Genomic DNA, 10154 nt, shown 5'->3' on the forward strand with positions numbered 1-10154 from the left:
TCCGAGTTTTTCAAGATTACGATCACCCCTCTCATGTATATAAACTTAAGAAATCACTTTATGGCCTTAGGCAAACTCTTAGGAAATGGTATGATTGTCTAATAGGCTTTCTTATTGAATAAGGATTTACCAAACAAAAGGTTGACACTACTCTCTTCATAAAGAAAATAGTAATTATCATAGTTTACTTGTTTAAATCCATGTAGAAGATATTATTTTCGGTTCTACTAATGAGATTTTGTATAGTGAATTTTGTAAGATGATACAAGGTAAGTTTGAAATCTCCATGATGAGAAAGTTGAACTACTTTCTTGGATTTCAAATCAAGCAACTTAAGGATGTCATCTTTGTTAGTCAATCCAAGTATTGCATAGATTTGTTGAAATGCTTTGAAAGGGATGAATGAAAAGCTATTGCCACTCCAATCAGTTCATAAACATACATCGATATTGACAAAAGTGGTAAATGTATGGATATTTCATAGTATCAAGGTATGATTGGCTCCATTCTTTATCATATTGCAAGTAGACCTGATATAAATTTAGTGTTTGCTTGCGTGCACATTATCAATCTAAACCTAAAGAGTCACATCTTGTTGCAGTAAAAAAGATAATCAAATATTTGAAAGGCACAACTGATGTTGGATTATAGTATCCAAAAGGAAGTATATGTGACTTGGTGAGGTATTCGGATTCAGATTTTGCTAGATGCAAAACTGATAGGAAAGGTACTAGTGGTACTTGTCATATCTTAGGTAATGCATTGGACTCTTGGTCTTGTAAAAAGCAAGCATGTGTTGGTCTAAGTACTACTAAGGCAGAATACATTGCAGAAAGTAGTTGTTGTGCCCAAGTGTTGTGGCTTAAATAGCAATTGTGAGATTATTGTTTGGACTTAGGATGCATTCCGTTGAAATGTGACAATACTAGTGCTATCAACCTCAAAAAGAATCTTGTAATGAATTCCCGAACAAAACATATTGATATAGGGCATCACTTGCTCAGGGACAATGTCCAAAAGAAGAATGTACTCTTAGAGTTTGTTGATACACATGATCAATTAGCATACATTTTTACAAAACCTACGCGTAATGAACTTTTTATAAAATTAGATGAGAATTGGGCATTCTTGATGAAGCTAACTTGTCCTAATTATGTTCAGATGCCTACTTGTTTGCATCATTATGTTTTTTTATATGCCTACTTGTGCTTAAATATGTTTTAAATTTCTTAAATCTTCATAATTTTTAGGTATGTAATCAATTACTAGAGGAGAGTAACTGATTACCAGACATTAGGAGGCCTGAAGAATTAAATAACTGAGGGCAATAATCGATTACTAGATGAGGTAGCGAGCTAGAGTATGCAATTACTCTAGAGAGTAACTATTTAATCAGATGAATTTCTGAACACTGGTATTTCTACATTGAGTAACCGATTACTCAAACAGAATAATTGATTACTCTGGGTGTGTATTTAAAGACTCCTTCCCATTATTCAGACACTTCATTTTCTTCCTTAAGACCTCTCACTTGTGGAAACCCCCACCACTTCCCAAAATCTCATTTCTTTCACGTTTTACTTGAAATTTGTGGTATTACATACCATATTTTTAATTCATAACACATTCCACCACTTGTTTTAGTTTTAGAGCATCAACTCAAAAACTCCAAAATCTCAAAATCTGAAAACCTAGAAATTTTAAAACCTTAATTTTATGGCTTCTTCATCAAGAACCAAAAAGCAACATACCAATGCTTCTCAAAAGAAGCAACAAACTTCTTCAGAGGCTAAACCTTTGGGTTTGGGATGCCTTCTTGCAAATGATGAGAAATATGTTGTGATCACATAACATTTCCCTGGGTGGCCATCGTTTGCTCCTAAGTATGGTAAGTTACACTCTTTCAAGTCGTATGATTTCCATTTCCCTACTCTCCTTAGGCAACAGAATTTGTTTGTGATCTGCGAGGAACACTATGCCTACTACCTAAAAATTTGCTAGTATTTTATTGCAAGATGAATATTTGTAAAAGTAAATTTTATTTCTCAATCATGGAAAAAAACGTTATCTTAGACTTAAGGACTTTCAGTTTAGTTTGCTATAATATACCTTGCATAGGTGCTAAAGTCGGCTTTAGACTTCAATGTACATGGGAAGAGTATGATAGAAATAATTTCTACTATTCGATGTGGAGATTTTCTAAAATGGAAATAGATGAGCGTAAGAAAAGGGCTTCAGGTGAAACTATGAAAAGTCGAGATATCCTCTCTGTTGGAAAGCTCAATATAGAAGATTGTTTGTTGCATTACTTTCATAGCTACATTCTAGTTCCCAAATTTTCTAGTTAGTCTCAAATTAATGATTTAGAACCACCACTAATGTATGCTATTAAGCATAATATATCCATAAACTGTGTCATGATGATAATGCGACAAATGTGGTCTTTTAGAGATACTCACAACACATTAGCTTATGCTATCACCATAACTACCATAGTCAAACCCTTTGGTATTTCCACTGTTGGAGAGTCTATGATCAAACTTGATGCTGAAAGTGCAAAGTGTCAAGGATTGCACTAGCAATGTTTTGCCTATGTTTTGATGAAGACAAGGTGTTATTAAAGATTAAAGATGGCTCAACAATCAACATGCCTAGAACTCATTGGCCATATCTAGACTAGGTTATATCGATAGAGTCATATTTCTAAGTAGTCTGGGATGTGTGCCTTAGTGAGTGAGTATAGGTGAGGTAAACCTAGATGCAAGTCTCACAAGTCATTATAATTGTCATATCATATTCATGAGACGTATCATCTAGTTTATTGTATGTTCATGCATTAATCTTACATGTTATATGTGCATATTAGGCATAATATAATTGCTAAAACATGTATAGGAGTTAAGCATAACATATGAGTAAGTTTGCCTTTTTAATCACGTTTTTAATATGCTGGTTAATCGATTAACGTGTGACTTAATCGGTTAACTCAACTGCTTTCTGTTATAACTATTTTCTGTTTTAACTACTTAACTGATTGCAACGATTTGAAGCGTCAAATCTGTTTTGTTTAAGTTTAGGCAAATTGCAGAAACACATAGCATTGCATACTATTGTTTAGAATAGATTAGAGAGCATATTTTCATGATTTACTTTGTAATTGGAAGAGAGAAATGCATGTGTGAGGAAGAGAGATTAACATGCTTAATTGAAGTTGTTCATGGTGTTTTGCATGATGGTTTCATATGCTTAATCTCATCCATTCTTTCTTGCATGTTCATGCATTCTTGGTAGAGATTTTAAGAGAAATATTTCATGCTTAATGTTTTGTATTAACTCACATATGCATGATGGCTTGTCTGACTTGAGAGTAAGTTAATCTTAGAGTTTTTCATTGTTGTTATGTGAGCATTTTAGTACTTGGTAAAACTATGTTTTTTGTATTTTGTTTTGTACTTTGGTTTAGTCTCTTGGTGTCTTACCACCATTGAGATAGAGTGAATATTCACCAAGACTAGGAGGTCTGGAATTGAGAACGAGGATCTTGGTTGAGGCTGGATCGCGAGAAAGTTTTTCTCAGGCGATGGAGATAGTCAAACCAAGGATTAAAGGTTCTAGGAATTTAAGAAAGAAGCATCTTCAGTCTTGTAAACTGAATTGGTGTATGTGATTATACTAAGTGTTCAATATAGTGAAGAAGAAAATCTTCCAAGATCAGAAGGGGAGGCATGTATGTAGTTTGTGGTGGACTACAAACGAACTAGGATAAAAATCCATTTGTGCAAGTTGTTCTCTCTTAATCTCCTTTATAATTCTTATTGTTTTAATTCGAGTTTGAAGCTGATATTTTGCATGCTTATAACTTGCTATATCCTTGTTAATATTGCATAAAGATATCTAATGTATCTCTGCTTATCTGTTGATAAATAACTATGCAAATAACTGCTCTGATAATTATGTTTCTATTGTGTGTTAATCGATTAAGCCCACTGGGTAATCAATTAACTGGGCTGTTTTCCAGAACTGGGTTTTGGTGCGAGAAGAAGTAATTGATAACCGCTACACCTATTCACCCTCCCTTCTAGGTGTGTTTAGGCCACTAATACCTAACAGATGCTATAGATTGCAAGATCGATGTGAATTTGATCCATAAAATGGGATTCTTTCGAGACCCAATTGATCAATTTTACAAACATCAAAGCGATCAACTGGCTGCTCCTCTAGAAAATCCCTCTATTGACCCTCCTGCACCTCAGCCATCTACATTCCATGTTGATTTATCATCATCTTCTACCCTTCCTACCAATTATATGATCTTGGATAAGTTTGTTTCTCTTCGAGGATTCAACACTACAAGGATGGATGCACACGATGCTCAAAATCAACCAGTCCAGGCTGAACTTAGAAGATTATCTAACCGATTACACTACATGGATGTTGACGATGATAATGATGAGTTGAAGTCTCAGGGTTGTTGTCTAGGACTTGTTTATTTGTTATTTTGACCTTTTGATGTTGTTAGTTTATGATATTGTAGGATTATTCGTTATAATTTTTGAACTTGTTTGAATTATATTGTGTATGAACCTCTTTATACTTTAATGTTATGATGTTATGTTGCTTATATTTCTTATCTCTATATAGCATTTACACTTGATGGTTCTTATAATATAATTCTGACTAGGCATAGAGATAAGTCATATATATTGTACACTTTTCTGTATATATTGTTGAACCTATGGAATTCCAACTTTTCCTTCTTTTAGATGAAGTCAAAATCAGGAGAAAGCATGAAGTTTTTATGTTTTATGGATTTAATCTTTCAATGCACATATTCAAAAATAAGGGGGGAGCATACAAGATATGGGGCATACTCAAGTCAATATGTCAAAATTTTATCAAGTATGCAAAAAAAATCTTAAACTTTCAAGAAGATCTTGGTTTGTCATAATACAAAAAGGGAGTTTATGAAGAAGATCTTGCTCCTGACCATAACACGATTTTCATGAAGACACCGAGATCCACAAAAAGAATAAAAAGGAAGAAGATCTTGAAGACATAGAAGACAAGCTTCAAAAGTTCAAGATTTCATAGTCTTCTAAGATAGGTACTTCTATCTCAAAAATATTTCATTTATGATTAGTCATAATGCTCAAGAGAAAACAATTTTGAAATCAATTGAAACGTAGAGTCAAAATATCTTCATTTTCAAACTGCTAAGTAACATGTTATTTGACTTGAGTAACAGGTTACTTGACCTGATTAATGGGTTCATTGACGTGAGTAACAACTTACTAGACCTACATAATAGATTACTTGAATTGAGTAAGTGGTTACAATGGTGAAATAACAGGTTACCGACAAAATTAACACGGCGTAACTCATTACTCAGAGGAGTAAATCATTATGCAACTGGATAGTGTGTTTGGGTAATCAATTATTGAGTGCTATAATCAGTTATTGAGAGCTGTTACACCATATTTTCAAATCCAAATTGAATAACATTCATGTAAAATGAGTGACTTTCATTCCAAACTTCCTATACCTTTGTCTTGGGGAATGATGGTTATTTGGAAGCCTATTTAAATGCCTTGAAACACCCAATTCGTGACACCAATCATACATCAATCTTTAATACATTTTTTTAACATCTTGCACAATTTTGATACACTTTGTTCTTGCAAGTTTCACATTTTGCTAAAGTTGCACCCAAGTTTTTCTCTGATATTTCATACTTAAACACCATGAGCATTGTGTACTACTTGTATCGATAGATCATAAAGATTGTAAGTTATAGAATTGTTATATCATGCAAGGAAATGTTTTTCCTAGTCATTTTATTCATTCAATTGATGTATAGAAGGAAGTTTATGTTTCGTTGTATTTGAAGTGTGGTTGTAAATTACATTTATGATGAGTGAATAAAAAATCTCCAGATCAACCGGGAGGCCTAGATGTAGTTTGCAGTAGACCAGAAACGAACCATGATAAAAATCCTCCATCGCATTTTCTCTTTTCCTATCTCTTTACAATTCTGTCTTTACTGCTTTCTGTTTTGGGATTAGGGTAGTAAATATGAAGAATCGTCACGGTTTTTACAAAGCAAAAAAATTGATTTTCAAAATATAACAATCAGGATAATCAATTTACGTACTAATAATAATTTATTAATTGAATTGTCCTTAATCGATTAACCCTGTTGATAATCGATTAACAGCAACAACTTTGTATTCTGCTCAAATATCAGAAAAGCGGGACTGATGATCCGTGACACCTATTCACCCCTCTAGGTGTAATCTTACCTTACTAGTACCCAACAAGTGGTATCAGAGCTAGTAGGAAAGTGCTATCTTGGCCGCTAAATTCGTTGATTCGAGGGATTAATCAATATGGGTTCCACAAACCCTTTCAGCGGTGATGGTGCATCCACCAACCGCCCTCCGATTTTCAATGGCAAAGGGTACGCCTACTGGAAGGTGCGCATGTGAATCTTTATAGAGACCATAGACATGGAGATTTGGGACTCTGTTGTTAACGTGCCTTTCACTCCACTTCACTTAGTGGATGGTGAACCCAAATAAAACCAAAGGGATTACGGATTAACGATGAAAGACGTAAAGTCCAACACAATTTCAAGGCAAATAATTCTTTCGCGTGTCACAATGCCTAAATGTAAAGGAAATGTGGGATACTTTGCAAGTAACTCACGAAGGCACAAGTGAGGTTAAGCGTGCTCGATTAAATGCTTTGACACATGAATATGAGTTGTTTAGAATGTTTCCTAATGAATCGATAAATGAAATGCAAAAATGATTCACTCATATTGTAAATCATTTAACTGGTTTAGATAAGCATTTTTCTATTGGTGAACTTACTAACAAAGTGTTGCGTTGTCTGGATAGGAAATAGAGCCCAAGGTAACAACGATTATGGAGTCGAAAGACTTAGACACTATGCCACTAACAACTCTCTTTGGCAAGCTCCAAGAAAACGAAATAGAGTTGGGTCACTTAACAATGCATGAAGATTCAGACCGAAAGAAAAATGGCATCTCTCTGAAAGCTACATCTTCACAATCACAAGAAGAGAGAGACGATGATGATTCAGTGTTTGAATAAGATGATGAAACGTTAAATCTTCTGGTTAGAAAGTTTGGCAAGTTTCTCAAGAAGAAAGGAGGATTTAAACAATTTCAAAGGAATGAGGCAACTGAGTCAACTACACGAGGCAAAACTCCCAAAGATCGCCTCATTTGCCATGAGTGTGGCAAACCGGGCCATATGAAATTCCAATGTCTAAGTCACGTCAAGAAGGTTGAACACAATAAACGCAACCCCTGGAACTTCAAATATAAGAAGGCTTACATTGTAAGGGATGTTCCGTAGGACAAGACAACGAGTAGCACATCCGATGAAGAGGAGACCGCCAATTTATGCTTAATGGCAAACACTCACGAAATTGGCAGCACAAGCGATCTGGATGACACGAGTGAGGTACATTTTTCTGAATCTTCTTCGTATTACGATGAGTCTCCTGTTTACAATGAATTATATAGTGCATTTGTTGAGTTGCATGAGGAACTTATGAAACTGGCAAAAATAAATGTAGATAGAAAACAAGTCATTTTATTGCATGAAAGTAAAATAACTACGATGTAAGAAGAATTAAATTAATTAAAACTAGAAAATGAAACTCTAGATCTCATCTACTCATCTGCCACATGTAGTTACGCCACTAAATTAATTGAAGCCCCTATATGTTATAATTGTGATGTATTAAATGTTGAAATTTCTGACTTGAAAGATAAATTGGCAAAATTCAAATACAATACTTACAACTTGAACAACCTACTTGCTACATCTAGAAATGTATGTAATCATGGAGTTCTTGGCTATAAACCAAATAAAAAATAGAAGACCATATAGGAGACAAGTAGATTACATGCATAATAGGACTCATCAAAAATTGCCTCCTTGTTTTTATTGTGGTAAACATGGTCATACATCTATATCATGCTACATTCGGAAATATGGAATATCTAGTGGTAAATATGTATGGATGCGAAAAGGGCAAGAGTCGTTGATTACTAACAAGAAAGGACCCAATATAACTTGGGTACCTAAACAATGCAAGAACAATTGTTTTGCAGGTATGCCTTCGAACTCAGTGACAACACTGGTACTTAGACAATGGATGTTCAAGGCATATGATAGGTGACAGGTCGAATTTTCTGGATCTCTCACTAAACGGTAAAGGTTATGTCATTTATGGAGACAACAGAAGAGGACAGATACTAGGAGTTGGACGAATTGGAAATGCTTCACAATCCGTAATAGAAAACATGTTATATGTCGAAGAACTAGAGCACAACCTGCTAGGCATTAGCCAGTTGTGTGATAAAAGAAATAATGTATTTTTTGACTCAAACTATTGTATCATTCGTGATAGGGTAAATAATAATGTTAAGTTTATATGGCAGTGAATAAATAACATTTATATGATCAACTTGGATGATGTCACCACTTTGTTTTCAAATTGTTTTTTCACTAAAGAGAGTGACATCTGGATGTGGCATAGACGAGTAGCACATGTCTATCTAAAACATCTAGTTAAATTATCATCACATGATTTAGTAGTAGGATTACCAAAGCTTGATTTCAAATCAAAAGACTCTTGTGACACTTGTCAAAAGTGTAAACAAGTGAAGAGTTCAGTTTCAACTAAGAACATGATATCCACATCCAGACCTTTGGAGTTACTCCATATGGATCTTTTTGGACCATCACAAATAATAAGCTTTGGTGGTAGCTACTATGAACTAGTAATTGTTGTTGATTTCTCTAGATATACATGGACTTTGTTTCTCGCTCTAAAAAGCGATGCTTTCAAGTCTTTGAAAAATCTGGCCAAACAGCTACAAAACCAATGTGACCATAAAATTTTCTATATTCGCAGCGATCATGGTGGATAATTTGAAAACCACCTATTTGATATGTTTTGTGAAAAAAGAGGTATATACTGCAAGGTCCCTAAATATTTTTGGGCCGATGCGGTACATACTGCTTGCTATGTAATCAATCGAGTACTAATTAGGCCTACACTCTTAAAAACACTATATGAATTGCTAAAAGGCTGAAAACATAATATTTCTCACTTACATGCTTTTGGATGTAAATGTTTCACATTAAATAATGGTAAAAGGTTACTAGGACAATTTGATTCGAAAGCCGACGAGGGAATATTTCTAGGGTATTCCATTCATAGTAAAGCATATCGAGTCTTTAATAAATATACTATGCATATTGAAGAGTCTATCCATGTAAAATTTGATGAATCTTCTCCAAAAGAGAAGGGGAAGGTTGTGTGAGATGATGTTTCAGGTGCGTTGGAAAATGCATACACAAAGAACATGGAGAATGAGAACGAGGTCCGGGATTATCAGGAGATAAAAGAAAATCATCAAGAAATGCTTATGGTGTGGAAGACAAAGAAAGATCATCCGCTCGACAAGGTCATAGCTAATATCTCATCGGGAGTGGTAACCCGAAAATCGCTAAGAAATTTTTGTAAATTTGTAGCATTTATGTCTCAAGTCGAGCCTAAGACCATAGAGGAGGCCTTAGAGTATGAACACTGGGGAATATCAATGCAAGAAGAGCTAAACCAGTTTGAGTCTAATAACGTATGGGTCTCGGTCCCTTAGCCTAAAGATCATCCTGAAATAGGCACAAAATGGGTCTTTAAAATAAACTACACAAATCTGGTTTGATTATATGTGATAAGGCGTGTGTGGTTGCCAAAGGGTATAATCAAGAAGAAGGCATTGACTATGATGAAACCTACGCCCTTGTTGCGAGGTTGGAGGCTATTTGAATGTTGCTAGCCTTTGCATCGATACTGAACTTCAAACTCTTTCAAATGGATATGAAGAGTGCATTCTTGAATGGATATATTCAAGAACAAGTGTATGTAAATCAACTGCCCGGTTTCGAAAATCATAAATTCCTTAATCATATATATAAACTGAAAAAGGCATTATATGGTTTAAAGCAGGCACCTAGAGCCTGGTATGATAGATTGAGTAGTTTCTTATTAGAAATGGGATTTGAAAGGGGCAAAGTTGATACTGTTAGGTATCAATGGTTACAATACACCTA

The sequence above is a fragment of the Lupinus angustifolius genome, unplaced genomic scaffold, assembly GCF_001865875.1.
Source record: "Lupinus angustifolius cultivar Tanjil unplaced genomic scaffold, LupAngTanjil_v1.0 Scaffold_303, whole genome shotgun sequence".
In the NCBI taxonomy this organism is placed as follows: domain Eukaryota; kingdom Viridiplantae; phylum Streptophyta; class Magnoliopsida; order Fabales; family Fabaceae; genus Lupinus; species Lupinus angustifolius.